Source organism: Vulpes lagopus, chromosome 10 (genome assembly GCF_018345385.1).
Source record: "Vulpes lagopus strain Blue_001 chromosome 10, ASM1834538v1, whole genome shotgun sequence".
In the NCBI taxonomy this organism is placed as follows: domain Eukaryota; kingdom Metazoa; phylum Chordata; class Mammalia; order Carnivora; family Canidae; genus Vulpes; species Vulpes lagopus.
The window spans coordinates 6,979,404-6,997,599 of NC_054833.1; the positions used below are offsets into that span (position 1 = coordinate 6,979,404).

The 18,196-nt window shown below is 40.3% G+C and overlaps 1 protein-coding gene across 4 annotated transcripts in view; it reads right to left on the reverse strand.

Annotated features, from left to right (window-relative positions):
- CDKAL1 (CDK5 regulatory subunit associated protein 1 like 1) overlaps positions 1-12,333 on the reverse strand; it is a 647,296-nt gene extending 634,963 nt beyond the window's left edge. The window contains exons 1-2 of one of the 4 annotated variants that reach the window (XM_041769775.1): positions 11,964-12,333; positions 295-412 (exon numbers count right to left, since the gene is read on the reverse strand). The gene's annotated coding sequence lies outside the window, so the exon portion shown is untranslated. Of the gene's footprint in view, positions 1-294; positions 413-11,927 lie in introns of all 4 variants that reach the window. The other 3 variants (XM_041769776.1, XM_041769778.1, XM_041769777.1) reach the window with 3 other exon arrangements.
- Positions 12,334-18,196: the final 5,863 nt, after the last annotated feature.

Genomic DNA, 18,196 nt, shown 5'->3' on the forward strand with positions numbered 1-18,196 from the left:
AACTGTCTGCCTTCAGCTCAGATCATGATCCCAGGATCCTGGGATCGAGCCCACGTAGGGTTCCCTGTTCCCTGTGTTTCTCCCTTTCCCTCTGCCCCTCTCCTGCTCATGTTCTATCACTCTCACTTGTGCCCTCTCTCAAATAAATAAAATCTTAGGGGAAAAAAAAAAAAAAAGCAACTAGCAGCATATAAAAGAGACAACACTAAAACTCTGCCAAGCAGCAGAGGAGCTGCAGGAAAGGTCTCCAGGTCAGAGGCACTGGGGACTACAAAGTTGATGCTCTCTCCTCACCTTTACAGCCCAGATCAGAACAGGGTCCAGACGCCACAGTAGGCAAGTCCAATCTCCCCAATGACACTGTGATTTCAGGAAGCACAGGATCCACAGACTCACATCAGCCCCAGACACACTAGAACACAGGAAAAAAAGCCATGACTGAAAAGGGCCAAGGAACTGCAGGAATAGTCTCTCCCTCTCCACTTCAAAAGGCAAGGCTGGCAGAAGAGATTGGTTGCCATAAGAAGTGGATTCCAACACCCTAACTGGAGGGTCCCAATGCCATAATTGGCAAGTCCAGTCGTCACAGGGAGCTTGTGACCTCAGGGAACCCAGTTCCACAAGCCTCCCAGCTGCCCTGTGGTGCCAGGGCAAAGAAAACAAGCTGCAGGTTCATGTTTTGTGTGTGTTTTAATTTTGACTATTTAACTTTATAAAATTTGGCTTATTTTCCTTCTATTTTTTTCTTTTTGGTTTTGTTTTCTTTCTTGTTCTTTTTTCCTCTTTTTTTTCTTCTCCCTTTTTTTCTCCTTTTTTATTCTTTTTAAAATTTTTTGCCTTATCCTTTCTGTAAAAAGACATGGTTTGAAAGAGTAACTAGGCACATACACCACGGCTCCAGCCAGACAGCAAGTCAGAAAGCACACACAGTCTGCATAGAGGTCACCATACACAAGACTACTCTTTCAGCTTCTGGAGAACTAACCCTTTTGCCCAATCCACACAAACACAGAAGTCAAGCAAAATGGGGAGACAGAGGAATATGCTCCAAAAGAAAAAAACAAGAAAAAAATCAATAAAATAATTAACTGCAACAGACTTAAAAAATATGCCTGAAAAACAATTTAAAGGATCATAAAGGTACTCACTGGGCTGGAAAAAAAAAACAGTGGAAGAACTCGCTGAGACCTTCAGTGAAGAGATAGAAAATATTTTAAAGAGCCAATCTGAGCTGAGCATACAACCAAATAAAAAACACACCGATGGAATCAACAATAGGTTAGAGGATCTGAAAAACATATCAGCAATCTTGGGTACACACGCTGAATAACAGAGAGAAAAAAAAATTCTTATAAAATGATGAAAGATTAAGAGATCTCTTGGATAACATCAAGTGAATATAACCATTCATATTAGAGGAGTCTCTTTTTGCAGCAGAAATTTTGCAGGCCAGAAGAGCGGGGCATGATATACTTAAAGTGCTGAAAGGAAAAAGCTCACAATCAATAATATTCTACACAGCAAGATTATCATTCAGATTCAAAGGAGATAGAGTTTCCCAGACAAACAAAAGATAAAGGAGTTTATCCCCACTAAGCCAGTCTCACAAAAAATGTTACAGGAACTTTTTTAAGTGGAAAAGAAATGGACGTACTTAGACATAAGAAAAAGATGTAAAATATCACAACATATACACAAAATGTGGAGCAGGAAGTAAAAAGAGAAAGGGAAAAAGGAAAAAGATTTTTTACTTAAATGACCATCAAATTAGTATGAACTGCTCTTACTTAGCATGTTATACATGAACTTCCGAGTAACCACACACCTAACCTACAACAGATACACAAAAAATAAAGAGAAAGAAGGCCAAACAAAATACTACAGATACACATCAATCTCTCAAAGAAAGAGAACAAGAGAAGAAAGGAACAAAGAACTACAAAAACAACCAGAAAACAAATTCTTTGAATGGCAGTAAGTACACACTTATCAATAATTACTTTAAATATAAATGGTCTAAATGTTCCAATCAAAAGACAGAGAGAATGTATTCTTTTTTAACATTTTATTTAGGGATCCCTGGGTGGCACAGCGGTTTGGCGCCTGCCTTTGGCCCAGGGCGCGATCCTGGAGACCCGGGATCGAATCCCACATCGGGCTCCCGGTGCATGGAGCCTGCTTCTCCCTCTGCCTGTGTCTCTGCCTCTCTCTCTCTCTCTCTGTGACTATCATAAATAAAAAATTTAAAAAAAAAAAAAAACATTTTATTTATTTGCAGACAGCAAGAGAGCACAAGCAGGGGGAGCAGCAGAGGGAGAGGGAGAAGCAGACTTCATACTGAGCAGGGAGCCTAAATGTGGGGCTTAGTCCCAGGACCCTAAGATCAAAGCTGAAACCAAGAGTCAAACACTTAATCAACTGAGCCACTGAGGTGCCCCGAGAATGTATTAAAAGAAAGAGAGAGAAAAAAAAAAGAGAGAAAAAAAAAAAAAAAAAGAAAGAGAGAGCATCTGGGCACGTGGGTGGCTCAGTTTATTGAGCACCCAACTTTTGGTTTCAGCTTAAGTTACCATCTCAGGGTCCTGTGATCGGGCCCCAGGTCAGGGTCCATGCTCAGTGCAGATTCTGCTAGTCCCTCTCCCTCTGTTCCTCCCCCTGCTTGCTTGCATTTGCCCTCTAACAGATAAATAAAATCTTAAAAGAAAAAAAAAAAAAGACCCATCTATATGCTGCCTATAAGAGACTCACCGCAAATCTAAAGACACACACAGACTGAAAGTAAAGGGATGGAAAACATTTGCCATGCATACAGAAGCCAAAAGAAAAAAAAAACCTAGGATAGCAATACTTATATCAGACAAAATAGACAAAACAACTATAATAAAAAACAAAGGACGTTACACAACAACAAAGGGATCAATCTAACAAGAGGATAAAATGATTGTTAAGTATCTGTGCACCCAACACCAAAGCACCTAAACAGATAAAGCAATTATTAGTAGATACAAAGAGAAAAATTAATGGTAATACAATAGTAGGAGACCTTAACACCTCACTTACATCAATTGATATATCATCTAGACAGAAAATCAACAAGGAAACAATGTATCTGAATGACACAATGGACCAGATGGACATAACAGATATATAATATTCCATCCAAAATCACAGAATGCACACTTTCTTTCCAAGTGCACATGGAACATTCTCCAGAATAGGTAACATATTAGGCCCAAAAAGACAAGTCTCAATAAGTTTAAGAAGACTGAAATGATATCATGCATCTTTTCCAATTACAATGGTAAAAAACTAGAAATAAATCAAAAGAAAAAAACTGGAAAAAAAACACACACATGGAGACTAAAGAACATGTTGTTTAGGGGCACCTGGGTGGCTTAGTCAGTTAAGCATCTGCCTTTGGCTCAGGTCATGAGCTCAGGGTGTGGCGAGCCCCACACTGGGCTCCCTCCTTGATGGAGAGTATGTTTCTCCCTCTGTTCCTCCCCTCTTCTTGTGCATGTGTGTTCTCTCTCTCTCGCTCTCTCTCTCTCTCTCTCTTTCAAATAAGGAAATCTTTTTAAAAAAAAAAAAGAAATTTAAAAAATACATGAAGACAAATGAAAATGAAAAAACAGTCCAAATTCTATGGGACAGAGCAAAAGCAGTTCTAAAAGGGAAGTATATAGCAATACAGGCCTACCTCCAGCAACAGAAAACTCAATCTAACTTTATCCCTATATGAACTAAAAAAAAAAAAGAACAAAGCCCAAAATGAGAAAAAAAAAAAAGAGAGAGATAGCAAAGATCAGAGCAGAAATAAAAGACACAGAGACTAAAATAACATAAAAAAAAAAAAAATCAATGAAACCAAGAGGTAGTTCTTGGAAAAAATAAACAAAATTGAAAAAAGGCAAAAGGGCCCAAATAAATAAAATGAGAAACTAGAGAGATGTAACAACTGACGCCACAGAAATACAAAGGGTTATAAGAGAATACTATGAAAAACTACATGCTAACAAAATGAACAACCTGAAAGAAATAAATTCCTAGAAACATACAATCTTCCACATTGAACCAAGAAGAAATAGGTAACCTGAATAGACCAATTATGAGTAATGAAACTGAATTGGTAATCAAAACACTACCAAAAAATAAAAGTACAAGGCCAGCTGGGTTCATAAGCGAACTCTACAAGACACTTAAGAACAATTAATAACTACTCTCCTCCAACTATTCCAAAAAACAGAAAAGGAAAGCTTCCAAATACATTTCATGAGGCTACCCTGATACCAAAACCAAAGACACCACAAAAAAAGGACATTATCTTTGATGAACATAGATGCCAAATTCTCCACAAAATATTAGCAAACCTGGGACACCTGAGTGGCTCAGCAGTTGAGCGCTTGCCTTTGCCTCAGGGTATGAGCCCAGATTCCCAAGTTCGAGTCCCACATCGGGCTCCCTGCATGGAGCCCGCTTCTCCCTCTGTCTGTGTCTCTGCCTCTCTCTCTGTGTCACTCATGAAAATATAAAACCTTAAAAAAAAAAATTAGCAAACCTCATAAAACAATATATTAAAAAGATCATTCACTTCAATAGATGGGTTTATTCCTAGGATGCCAGGATGGTTCAATACTCACAAATCAATCCACGTCATGAACCACATCAACATAACAAAGAATAAAAATCATATGATCAACTCAATAGATACAGAAAAAGGTATTTGACAAGATTTAACATCCATTCATGATAAAAACTCTCAACAAAATGAAATTAGAGGGAACATACCTAAACATAATAAAGACCATATATGGGGCAGCCCCTGTGTCACAGTGGTTTAGTGCAGCCTGCAGCCTGGGGTGTGATCCTGGAGGCCTGGGATCGAGACCCACGGCGGGCTCCCTGCGTGGAGCCTGCTTCTCCCTCTGCCTGTGTCTCTGCCTCTCTCTCTCTCTCTCTCTCTCTATCTATGAATAAATAAATAAAAATCTTTAAAAAAAAATAAAGTTTAAAAAAAAAAAAGACCATATATGAAGGATTAAACCCACAGCCAACGGGAAGTGAAAATTTTCCCTTTAACGTTAGGAACAAGACATGGATGTCCATTCTTGCCACTTTTATTCAAAATAGTACTGGAAGTCCTAGCTACATGAGTCAGACTAGAGAAGAACGTAAGTGGCATTCATATTGGTAAAGAAGAAGTTAAGCTGACATTGTACACAGAAGACATGGTTCAGTTTTGGAAGATAGTATGTTTGTAGATGCATCTCCTAAGGCGAGAGAAACAAAAAAACTAACTACTGGAACTGTATCAAATAAAAAGCTTTTGCACAGCAAAGGAAATCATCACCAAAACAAAAAGGCAACCTAATGAATGGGGAAGATATTTGCAAAATGATATATCCAATAAGGGGTAACATACAAAACATATAAAAAACTCATACATCTCAACACCAAAAAAAAAAAAAAATTTCAATTAAAACATGAGTAGAGGACCTGGATAGACACTTTTCTGAAAACAAACAGATGGCCAACAGACACATGAAATGATGCTCAATATCATTCATCATCAGGGAAGTGCAAATTGAAACCGCAATGAACTACCACCTCACACCTGCTAGAATGCCTAAAATCAAGAAGACAAAAATGAACAAGTTACTGGAGAGGATGTGAAGAAAAAAGAACCCTTGTGTGGTGTTGGTAGGAATGTAAATTGGTGCAGCCACCATGGAAATGAGTATGGAGGTTCCTCAAAAAATAAAAAATAGAAACATCACATGATCTAATAAATCCACTATCAGGTACTTACACAGGGAAAACGAAAACACTAATTCAAAAAGATATATGCACCCTATGTTTATTGCAGCATAATTTACAATAACCAAGACATCAACTCCAGCATAGATCATTGCCATAGTCAGTCTCCCTGCTTCTACCCTTAATTCCCAAAGGACATTTCAGCACAGAAGCCAGGGATTCCTTTAAAACTTAACTTCAGGGATCCCTGGGTGGCGCAGCGGTTTGGCGCCTGCCTTTGGCCCAGGGCGCGATCCTGGAGATCCGGGATCGAATCCCACGTCGGGCTTCCGGTGCATGGAGCCTGCTTCTCCCTCTGCCTGTGTCTCTGCCTCTCTCTCTCTCTCTCTGTGACTATCATAAATAAATAAAAATTTAAAAAAAAAAAAAACTTAACTTCATCCCAAGCTTCAAACCAAAACCTGAGAATCATATTCCATCTCAGAGTAAAAAACCAAAATCGCTGCAAAGATCTGCAAGGACATATATAATCAGCCTCCTGTCACCTCTCTGACCCTCTTTCCTATCATTCCCCCTCTCCTTCCACTCGACCAACACATGGATGGGCTTCTTTGCTAGTTCATACTGACCAGTACACACTCGTCCCCAGGTCTCAGTCTTGCCTGGGATGCCTTCAGAACTTTGGTCAAACATCACATGAAATCTTTCTAAGCAACTCCCACCTCACCATGTATACACACATGCTTGCCTGCCATCCCCCTTCCCTGCCTTGTTTCCTTACCACAGCAATTCCATTACCCGCTTTGACGTTTTCATTAGTTCTTGGTATCTCTTTCTACTAAAATATGTACTCCATGAAGATAAAGGATTTGAAGTTGTTGTTTTACTGGGAGAGAGATCTGATCTAAGTGTGTGTGTGTGTGAAGAGGGGGAGGCGCAGAGGAAGAGAGAATCCCAAACAGGCTCCATGCTCAGTACAGAGATGGACACAGGGCCCAATCTCACAACTCCAAGACCATGACCTGAGCGGACATCAAGAGTCTGATGTTTAACCAATTGAGTCACCCAGGTGCCCCAAAGGTAAAGTTTTTTGAGTGCTCTGTTCACTGCTTTATCCCAAGTGGTGACTAAAATACATGTAGCACATTGCAGGTTATCAAGAAATTTTTTTTTTTTTTTTTACGTAGATGACCCCATCTAATAAGATAGGGCCCCTGGCTACTCCCTCTGTCCCAACTGTACTAATCCTTTTAGATCTTCTCTGAGCATGCCAAACAAGTCTCTGACTCACAGGTCTTCACACTTGTTTGTTTTTTCTGTGTGGAATATCATCCCCTAAATATTTGTAAGACTTGCTGACCACTTGTCTAATCAAATGATACCTCTTCAGAGAGGCCTTTCCTAACCACATCTAAAATAACCACCCAGAGTCCAAGCATCCACACACACATTCACAATGACCTCTAACCTGATACCATAACTGCAGAACAGAATTCCATCTTTCGCACTGCACTGTAAGCTCCATAAGGAACGAAGGCATTACCTGTTTTACCACTCTACCTATGACACCTAGAACAATGTCTGGCATAGAGCTGGCACACAGTAGTTGTTGACCAAATGAATGAATTAATAAAATGCTCACGGCAAATTGAGCTAGTCTCTCTATAACAGAGGAAGAAATTCTTAAACTGAATGATAGGTTGAAACAAATAGCTAGTAACTCCTAGAGTTTCTTCTATCACTATAGTCTATGAAATAAATAAGGTGAGGGAGAAAGATTAAGACCAGGTAGTGTCTTCAAATGTTACCCAAGACCTACTGAAGGATTCTGAACTGAAGGACCCATTAAAAGCCCTATTTTTTCACTACATCATTTTTACATCTCATACAGCATTGTGCATGGATCCAAAGAAGGGAAAGAGAACAGAAAAAGAGGAGATGGGTCCCCTGAAGTAGACATTACAATATCACATAGTGAGGGAAGTAGGAAACGTTGCTAAGCCTCTCATTTTACGGAACTGAAATCCAGAGAAAGAAAAAGATTTGTACACTGATAGAGCTAGAATTAGAACCCAGGCCTTCTCTCAACACCAAGCTCCCCCACCTATAGCTCTGCCCAATGGGAAAGCCCAAACCATGTTAAGAGTCCAATGCAACGCTAAGAAATAAACACAATCCAGAAAAAGAGGCAAAAGAAAAACAGGCACTCAAGAAATGCAAATAGCCAATAAGCACTGGAAATAATGCTCGAGCACGACTAATAGCAACTGTTTAAAGAATATATTATTTTTTGTCTACCCTACTGATAAAAAAAAAAATTACAACAGCAACAACAGAAGTCCTATTGTTGGCTGAAAGTATAGTAAAACTGGCAGATCCTTTCTGGAAGGTGTTCTAGCAATACCTATCAAACTTTAAAACATATATATCCTTTGACCCAGCAATTCCATTTCTAGACATTCATTTTAGAGAAAGGAGATAAAAATAAAGCAGAGGATGGTAAATCTGGCTGCATATCATAAGCACGTTAGAACAATCCCACTCATCATTAATAAAATTTTTACTTACAACAAACTGGTAGAAGGAATTGTAAGTCCTCAAAATTTATAAATGAGTAATAAGGAAATGAAAGTTTGGGACAAAAAAGAAAGCAAGACAATATTTAAGGGAACAAGTTCATGAAGTCTTTGTTCAAAAGATAGAGGAATTCAAGTTTGAGAAAGGGAATAAAAATCTGCAGTGGTTTAGAGCTGCCTGCAGCCCGGAGTGTGATCCTGGAGACCCGAGATCGAGTCCCGCGTTGGGCTCCCTGCGTGGAGCCTGCTTCTCCCTCTGCCTGTGTCTCTGCCTCTCTCTCTGTGTCTCTATGAATAAATAAATAAATCTTTAAAAAAAAATCTTCAGTGAAAAGGGAGATACTGAAAATGATGAAAGGAAAAATGAAAAAATATCCTACAGTAGTGTTACTTCCATGTGTGATTTATTAGGAGAGCTAATAAAGAAGTATCAAAGTAGTCTCATTCTGAATTAGAATCTCCAAGAGTGGAATTTAAGGACAGTAATGCAAAACCTGCCCAGGTAATTCCATCCTTGATTGAAATCCACCATTCTCCCAGAGCGACGTTCTCAATCTTGAGTGCTCACTGTATTCACCTGAGTAGCTTTTGGAAATTGCCAACAATTGAGGGGTGCCTGGGTGGCTCAGTTGGTTGAGCATCTGAGCTTTGGATCAGGTCATGATCCTGAGGTCCTGGGATGGAGCCCGCCTGCTTTCTCCCTCTGCCTTTCAACCTCCAGCCCCAACCCCTGCTCTCTCTCTCTCAAGTAAACAAATAAAAAGATCTTTAAAATTTTTACCAAAAATTGACCCTCAGGGCAGTTGAATCAATCATGAGGAATAAGGGTGCCTAGCAGGCTCAGCAGGTAGAGGGCAGTACTCTAGATCTCAGGGTCATGAGCTGGAGCCCCACATTGGGGGCAGAGATTACTTTAAAAAGAAAATCTTGGGGAAAAGATCCTGGGAACTGATAAACTGTCCAGCAGTTCTCATGTGTGTAGCCATATTGTAAACTACAGTTCTACACCAGTAGTTTTCATCATGGTTCCCAGCTAGGATGATTAGCATCACTGGGAAGCTTGGAAGAAATGATAATTCTTGGGCTCCACTCCAGACCTACTGAATCAGATACTCTGAGTAAAACCCAGCAATCTTTACCAAGCCCTCCAGGTGATCGTGATGTGCACTAAAGTTTGAAAATTTTTATCCTAGTTATTCTTTCATAACATACCTCACATACCAAAATTAACTCAAAATGAACCACAGACCTAAATTTGAAAGCTAACCCTATAAAAGTCTTAGAAGAAAACATAGATGTAAATCTCCATGATGTTAGAGCAAGCATTCTTGGTTTCTTAGTTATGACACCAAAAGCACAAGCAACAAAAGAAAAAAACACTGGACTTCACCAAAATTAAAAATTTTTATGCTTCAAAGGACAACACCATCAAGAAAGTGAAAGGACAAGTTATACAATTAGAGAAGATATCTGCAAATCATGTCTTTTTTTAATAATTTTTGTTCTCCATTTTATGTTCTCATTCATTTGGGGAATATAAATAATAGTGAAAGGGAATATAAGGGAAGGGAGAAGAAGTGTGTGGGAAATAACAGAAAGGGAGACAGAACATAAAGACTCCTAACTCTGGGAAATGAACTAGGGGTGGTGAAGGGGAGGGCGAGGGGTGGGGGTGAATGGGTGATGGGCACTGAGGGGGGGCACTTGATGGGATGAGCACTGGGTGTTATTCTATATGTTGGCAAAGTGAACACCAATAAAAAATAAATTTATTATATAAAAAAATAATTTTTGTTTTTATTTTTTTAAAGATTTTATTTACTCATGAGAGACACAGAGAAGCAGAGACAAAGGCAGAGGGAGAAGCAGGCTCCATGCAGGGAGCCCGATGTGGGACTCGATCCCAGGATCCCCAGGGTCAAGATCTGAGCCAAAGGCAGATGCTCAACCGCTGAGCCACCCAGGCGACCCGCAAACCATATTATCTGATAAACATCTAGTGTCAGAATGCAAGCATTACACAAGTCAACAATAAAAAGACAACCCAGTGCAAAACATGACAAAAGATACGAATACATATTTCTCCAAAGAAGGTATACAAATGGCCAATAAGCATATGAAAAGAGGTCAGCATCATTAACTATAGGGGAAACGCAAATCAAAACCACAATGACAGGGATCCCTGGGTGGCTCAGTGGTTTAGCGCCTCCCGCAGCCCAGGGCCTGATCCTGGAGTCTGAGGATTGAGTCCCACGTTGGGCTCCCTGCAGGGAGCCTGCTTCTCCCCCTGCCTGTGTCTCTGCCTCTGTGTGTGTGTCTCTACTGAATAAATAAACAAAAATCTTAAAAAAAAAAAAAAAAAAACCCACAATGACATACCACTCCAGACGCACTAGGATGGCTAAAATAGATATAAAAGCATCAACTACAATGTAGATTAGACCACCCAGAAAGAAAAAGGTTTAATAACCAAGCCCTGAGGATCTCCAAATTTAACCGCCAAATAGAAGAGAACCAGCGTATAACAGAGACCAAGAAGCAGCAACCAGAAAAGGAGAAAATCAGTAGGTGATAGAAGGCGACGGAAGAGAAGATGTCGATGAGGCCGGGAAGGTCAATGCTCTTGAATGAAGTGAAGAGTTAAAGCCAACGAAAAAGTCTCTTAGACTCAGCGCTATGGCATCACATGGAAAAGATGGTATTTCCGTACAACAAGGGTGGCAACGTTACTAGGAAACTGGGCTGCCTTTCTGAACGTTCCGATGTGCAACGCTCCACTCCAGCATGGAAGGTTCGAGATAAAGGAGTACCTCGGTCACCTAACTGATCACCTTGATCAATTAGTCTCAAGTCGTCTGGAAAGTCTGGAAAATAAAAACTGATTAGAAAAAGCGAGCTCCCAGCAAGTTCACAAAACCACAGTAAGAACTCCTTAAAACTAGCTCGAGGAGACGAGAGACTTCGTAAGAGACCGTTTTGCAGGCGGAGCTGGAGGACGTCCCGCCCTGCTTCCGCCTCGCCGGCGAGGGGCTCCGGGGCGTCTACCCGCCGCCGGGAGGGGCCGCCACGGCGACCCGGGGGCCGGCGGCGGCCGCAGACCCCGCCCGGCGCTAGGACCCGCCGGCGACATCCGAGTCCTCCCCACCACCAGACGGAAACTGGGCAGCCAGGCGGGGGTACGGGCCGCCTTCCACCACTGGGACACGTGGCGTCCCCGGGACTCGGAGGCTGTACGAGCAAAAGGGGACAAAAGTGGGAAAATACAAAAATAGAAGGCGCTGGCGCGTCTCGCCAACTTCAGTGGAGATGCAACTCCGCGTAACTGCGAAAGCCTCGTCCCATCCCACAAACGGCTCAGCAAGTGTGAGAACCCCCGGGGTCCGAACCAGGTCGCCCGCACACCCGGCGGCCGGCCCTGCGCTGCGGCCCCTCGAGCGACGCCTGCGTCCTCCCTCGGCAGCCCCGACCCCCGCGGCCAAGTCTCCTTTCAACTACGAAACAAGCCAGCAAACGGCCCGCGAGTGACCGACACTGGAGAAACAGAGCTCCGCCGTTAGAGGGACTCCAGCGCCACTCCGCCCCGCGCCGACGCACCCGCCACGCTCGCCGAGAGATGGGGAAACCACACACCAGCCCGAGGAGACGATCCACACGCCGTCCTCCGGACACGGGAAACCCCTCAGCTGGAGCTCGCCATGACACGTACGTCCCGCCACGCCTCTGTGCGCATGCTCGGCGACGGTGGCCCGGAGACGGCAAATTGCGGCGTCGCCGAGACTGCGAGTTCGGGTTCGCGCTTATTTTGGTGAAAGGTTACCCTTGGAATTCCTTTGGTTGCGAGAGTGAAAACAGGCAGCAACACCTCAGGTTCTTAGAATCGACTAATAGCTGTCTTCTGCTGAACTCTTACTATGTGTCAGGCACCGCATTAACCACTTAACATATTCTCTCCCAACTTGCTGGGTTTTTTTAAAGATCTTATTTTTTGATTCGTGGCACACCGAGGCAGAGACACAGGCAGAGGGAGGGAGAAGCACACTCCCTGCAGGGAGCCCGAGGCGGGACCCCGTCCCAGGACTCCGGGATCAACACCTGAGCCGCCCACGTGCCCCCAGCTCATTATTATTATCATTATTTATTTTTATTATTATTATTATTATTATTATTATTATTATTATTTATTATTATTTATTATTATTATTATTTTACGAAAGAGGATACGGAGGGTAAGTACTTGCCTAAAGTTACTCTACTAGTAGTGACAGTCCTCTGTGCTGAGTCCAACTTTGCCCAACTCTGAAAGAACCTGCTCATTTCATTACATTTTACTTTCTTCCTCAACGTTTTTTGGTGAAAAGTGGTCACATTGGAAAGAGAGTAGAAAAGGACAAAATCCGATTGGATTAAACCGTGTAGACTGTTTAACACCAAGCAAGGTTTGGGGGTTTTTGTTTGTTTTAATTATCCTAGATCGGGATCCCTGGGTGGCGCAGCGGTTTGGCGCCTGCCTTTGGCCCAGGGCGTGATCCTGGAGACCCGGGATCGAATCCCACGTGGGGCTCCCGGTGCATGGAGCCTGCTTCTCCCTCTGCCTGTGTCTCTGCCTCTCTCTCTCTCTCTCTGTGACTATCATAAAAAAAATAAAAAAAAAAAAATTATAATTATCCTAGATCATGTTTGGATTCATTTCTGTTTTATTTCTGAGATTTGCAGATACTTAACAAGCACTTATTTTTAAGACCGTTAAACAGAATTCTTTTTTTTTATATTTATTTATTTATTTATTTATTTATTTATTTATTTATTTTATGATAGTCACACACAGAGAGAGAGAGCGAGGCAGAGGGAGAAGCAGGCTCCATGCACCGGGAGCCCGACGTGGGACTCGATCCCGGGTCTCCAGGGTCGCGCCCCGGGCCAAAGGCAGGCGCCAAACCGCTGCGCCACCCAGGGATCCGTTTGTTTGTTTTTTAATGCTTCGAAGACATTTTAGCAGAAAGAACTTTCATGGACTTGACTGATTCTGACCAATTGCTTCCATGTGTTTTCTCACTTTATCATTGTTTACCCAAAACATTGTGCTTGACCTTGTTTCCTGAAAGAGCATCTCTGCTTTAAAAAAATGGCAGTTATTTAAACAATGACAGTTGGCCATGAAAAAGAAGACAGAAATAGTGAGCTTTATTCCAGGGCAGTTCCTTCTAATTACAATGCCATCCTTTGCTCACCATAGCCATGAAAAATCTAAACTGTGACCTGAAGTCCACTGCAGTCCTTACCCAGCAAATCAGAATTGTACATTTACCTTGCCCCATCTCTTTCTCTGTAATCCCGCTGCCAGCACATAATCTTCCACTTAATGGCCTGCCCATAACCATACCTTGAACAAAGACTGACTCATTCCACCCCTTTTCTCCCAAGACCTAGTTGAGTTCACTTAAAGAAATTTTACAAAGTGCACACCACATGACCTCAAGCACTATGCTGGGCGCTGGAGCTAAAAAGGGGGAGGGAGACCACTCTCTACCTCAAGGATACATCAAGGGTATAGTTTCGGTAGAGAAGAGTGATCACTGTGGAAGATGAATACACAGAAACCTGTGGAGTAGAAAGGGGGAGATTCCTCCTCTTACATAAGGGGGTTGAGACTCCCCAGGGGAGATTAAGAGAAATAGAAAAGGTATTCCAAGCTGGTGAGATAGTAAAAGCAAATGCATGGAGACTTGAAATTATAAACTCTTGTATATTATAAAAGCAAAAAGAGTAAAGGTGGATGATGGTAAGAAGGCTGGAGAGGGAAAATGCAGGGAGGACATGAAGGTTAGCCTTGTTGGCTAAAATAGGCATTAGATCTAATCTGGGATGTATCAGGCAGCATGAAAATCTCTGAGCCGATGATTCTTTCAGGAAGATGGGTTTGAGGACAACACTTCAGAAGTGAATAAATATTGAAAACCTAAATGGAGTTGTTGGCTGTGCAGAATAGGGAAATGAGAGGGGAGGACGCTTTTATTATGAATTATTTGAAAAGCCAGTGACCCTACCTCTAGGAATTTATCTTATAGAAATGTTCAGTTACACCAAATGATATATGTACCATATTATTTTTTGAAACATTGCTTGTAATAACAAAATACCAGAAACCCTTTCTGCTTCTCAATAGAGAATGGTTAAAAAAATTTATGGTATCTATACAGCTCTTAACAGCTCTTAGGAAAGAACAAGATTGCTTTTAATGTACTACCCAAGACATTGTTAAGTGGAAAAAGAAAGTCACAACATAGTGTTTACAGTGTATGAGTATAGTTATTGAAATATATATATAGGATATAGGATATATATATATATATATATATATATGTTACAGGAAGATTTACTTTTCCTTGTATTCCTTTTTGTAACTTTTATTTTTGTACCATGCATATGAATTACTTATTCAAAAACTAAAGATACATTTTATTTTTTAAAAATGGCACTTGATAATTTATAATTTACTAGTGTGTATTTTGTATTCTTGAACTCTGATTTTCTTTTATGTTAATAATTAAATTTTAAATCTTTTTTTTTATTTTGGTGAGATATCCATAATATAAAATACACCATTTCAGCCATTTTTAAATGTGCAATTCAGTAGCATTGAGTACATTCACATTTTTGGGCAACCTACCACCATCAATTACCAGAACTTTTTCATCCCCCCAAACTAATCTACACTCATTAAATAACTTCCCTTTACCCTTCGACCAGTTCTGGCAACCATAGTTCTACTTGAGTGCGTGAATTTGACAGCTCTAAATACTCCGCATAATTAGAATCATACAATATGTGCCCTGCTCTAATGAGTTTATTTCACGTTGCATGTCTTCAATCATGTTGATGTAGTAGCATATCAGAACTTCCTTTTTAAGGCAGAATAATATTCTATTATATGTATATACCACATTTTGCTTATAAATTTTAAGTCTCTGTGCTTTGATTCTCAAATTAGATTGTAAACGCCATAAGAATAGACTATCTTGTTACTTTCTTTTTCAGCCCACAAATACATTAAACACTTTACAAATCTTTGGTGGCAGACAAACCAATTTATGTGCACAAAGACAAACTAAAAACGCAAGTCAATCTGTAAAGTAATAGTTTTTGAGAACTTATAAGCGTGTGCCAATAACCAGTTAGCCTACTATGTGAATTTATCAAATGGATTCAGCATACAACTCTGTAAGTAACCCTATAAATTAGTAGTACTATTATTATTCTATTATCCTCTTTTTTAAAAAAATTATTTATGTATTTTAGAGAGAGACACCATGGGGGTGAGAAGCAGAGCGAGAAAGAGAGAGAAACTCAGGTAGACTCTGAGCTGAGTGCAGAGCCCCTCATAGGGCTCAGTCTCACAACCCTGAGATCACAACCTGAGCTGAAACCAAAAGTCAATCACTTAACCAACTATACCACCCAGGAGAACCTCTCTTATCTTCTTTATACAGAGAAGAAAACTGAAGCTTAGACAGTCTACTCCGGTCTTATTTAGCAACTTTATAGGAATACTTCAGAAGAAAGAAACTGTATACTATCATTAAAAATGCAAAAACTGGGCAGCCCAGGTGGCTCAGCAGTTTGGCGTCCCCTTTGGCCCAAGGCCTGATCCTGGAGACCCGGAATCGGGTCCCACAGCAGGGTCTATGCAAGGGGCTGCTGTGGGACCTAGAGCTCCCTGCATGGACCCTGCTTCTCCCTCTGCCTGTGTCTCTCATGAATAACTAAATAAGATCTTTTAAAAAATAATAAATAAGTAAATAAATAAGTAAATAAATAAGCAAAAACTCACATAGAGAAAAACACTGGAGAGAAAAAAACAGAAATAAGGGAAATGTACGATAAAATCTATAAGCCTTCAGAGTGATCAACTCCATTTTTTATGTTTGTCTTTGCAGTGAAAATTGAAGAGAAAATGTAGACAATAATGAAGTTAGAATTCTTACTATCTCAGCCACTAACCAAGAAAGAAATAACGTAACATGAAAATTATGAACATTTAGGCACATATATTTTAGTTTTAGCTTATAATCTGAGCTTTTAGTTAGTATACTTATAAATTTGTACCAATCGATGTCTTTTTATGAGAGATAAATCATGCACTTAATTCACCCTTGAAAAATGCTAAGGAGCATAATGAAGTTTTCTGTGCAGAATATTAGATAGATTTAGTAAAATGAAATTTAAAATATATTAATCTGTTTCTTATATGAGATCAGAAAAGTATGAGTGTTCTCAATTTGTAAAGTTCATCAGGTCAACATGTATTACTTGAATGTATTATTATTTATGTTAGCTTCCCAATGCATGTGACAGGGAGCTAACTGTAATTTCATAAGCAAAAAAAATGAAAGGGGGCATGAAAATTGATGTTTGACCCAGGGATCTGATTGTCAGAGTAAACTCCCAGCTGGAAACTATAAAAAATAAAGCAATTTTTAGGAAAGCTTTTCAGGTGTTGGTTTTCATAAAGGATTGAAGGTCAGGAGATAATTTAGGACATTATAACAGTATCTAAATACAAACCCAAGGAGAAAGATGGTAACTGTTGAGATAGAGGAGACAAAAAGTATGTCAAAAGAAACTTTGCCCACAATAGGTGAAGGCGTCAGTGGAAAGGATAAAAAGTAAGGACATTGATATTCTTAAGTAAACTGAAAAAAATTTATAAAAATATGATGTGAAATAAATTAACCTGCTTTTGGCTTCGAATGAATGCTGTATTTTCTTTGTGTCATCTAACCACTAGGGGTCAGAGTGCTATATTTGCAATAGCAGCTATTTCTATTCTATTGGCACAAATAGGTTTGGCTCAATTCTGTAATTAATTTTATATTTTGATTCTTCCCCTCTTAGCATAAGTGATTTGGGGACTATGCATGTGGGCCAGAGCAGAACTCTGAGAGCCCCATGTTCCCTTGCCACAGGGCAGATAACCCACGCTAGGCCAGAGTGAACTGGCTCTCTGTCAGCCCAGAGAACCTGCAGTGGAAGCTTCTGAAACTACAAGGCAGAGAGCATCTGCCCAGCTATTTCAGAGGAAAGTAAGTGTGAACAATGAAGGGAGAAATCAGTAAATCCTGAGGACAACTATAAGCCCCACTACATCCAACTTGCCTGAAGCTAGGTTTATTTCCGAGCTGTTTAGTTTTGTGAATAAGTAAATTCCCCCTTTTTATTTCATAAGCTAACTTGAGTGGGTTTCTTTCACTTGCAATTGAAAGAGTACTAGCTAAACTTCTTGGTTTTACATATTCTCTTGATTCAAAAAAAAAAAAAAGATAATTTATATCTGTTGTCTGACTCCCTGATTGCTTCTAACTATCTGTGGGAGAGAGACATAGGATGTTTTTTCTGTCTTTCAGTAATATATGACTCAATATATAATAAACTTACTGAGTCATAGAATAACAGATTTGTAGTGTATATAGTGTACCAATGACTGTTCTGAATTTTCACAGTGAAAAAAAAAAAACAACAATCTCTGCCCTCTTAAGAGTTTTTACATGCTAGCAGGTAGAGATAGATGATACACAAAAAATGACAATTAACATATAATTAAAAATTATATATGTGTTCAAAGGTGATAAAAATGGCGAAAATTTCATAGCAAAGTAAGGATAACCAGGAGTGAAGTCCTGAATTTTTTAAAGACAGTGGTCAGAGTAGGCTATTGAGAAAAAGATGTTTAAACAAAGGCTTGAAAAAGATGAGGAGGTTAGCCAAGGAATGTATGCGGCAAGAACATTTAGGGAAAAGAACACCTGCCAGTAGAAAGGCTCTAAGGGAGAAGCACACCTGGCATGTTCAAGAGATAGCAGGAAGAT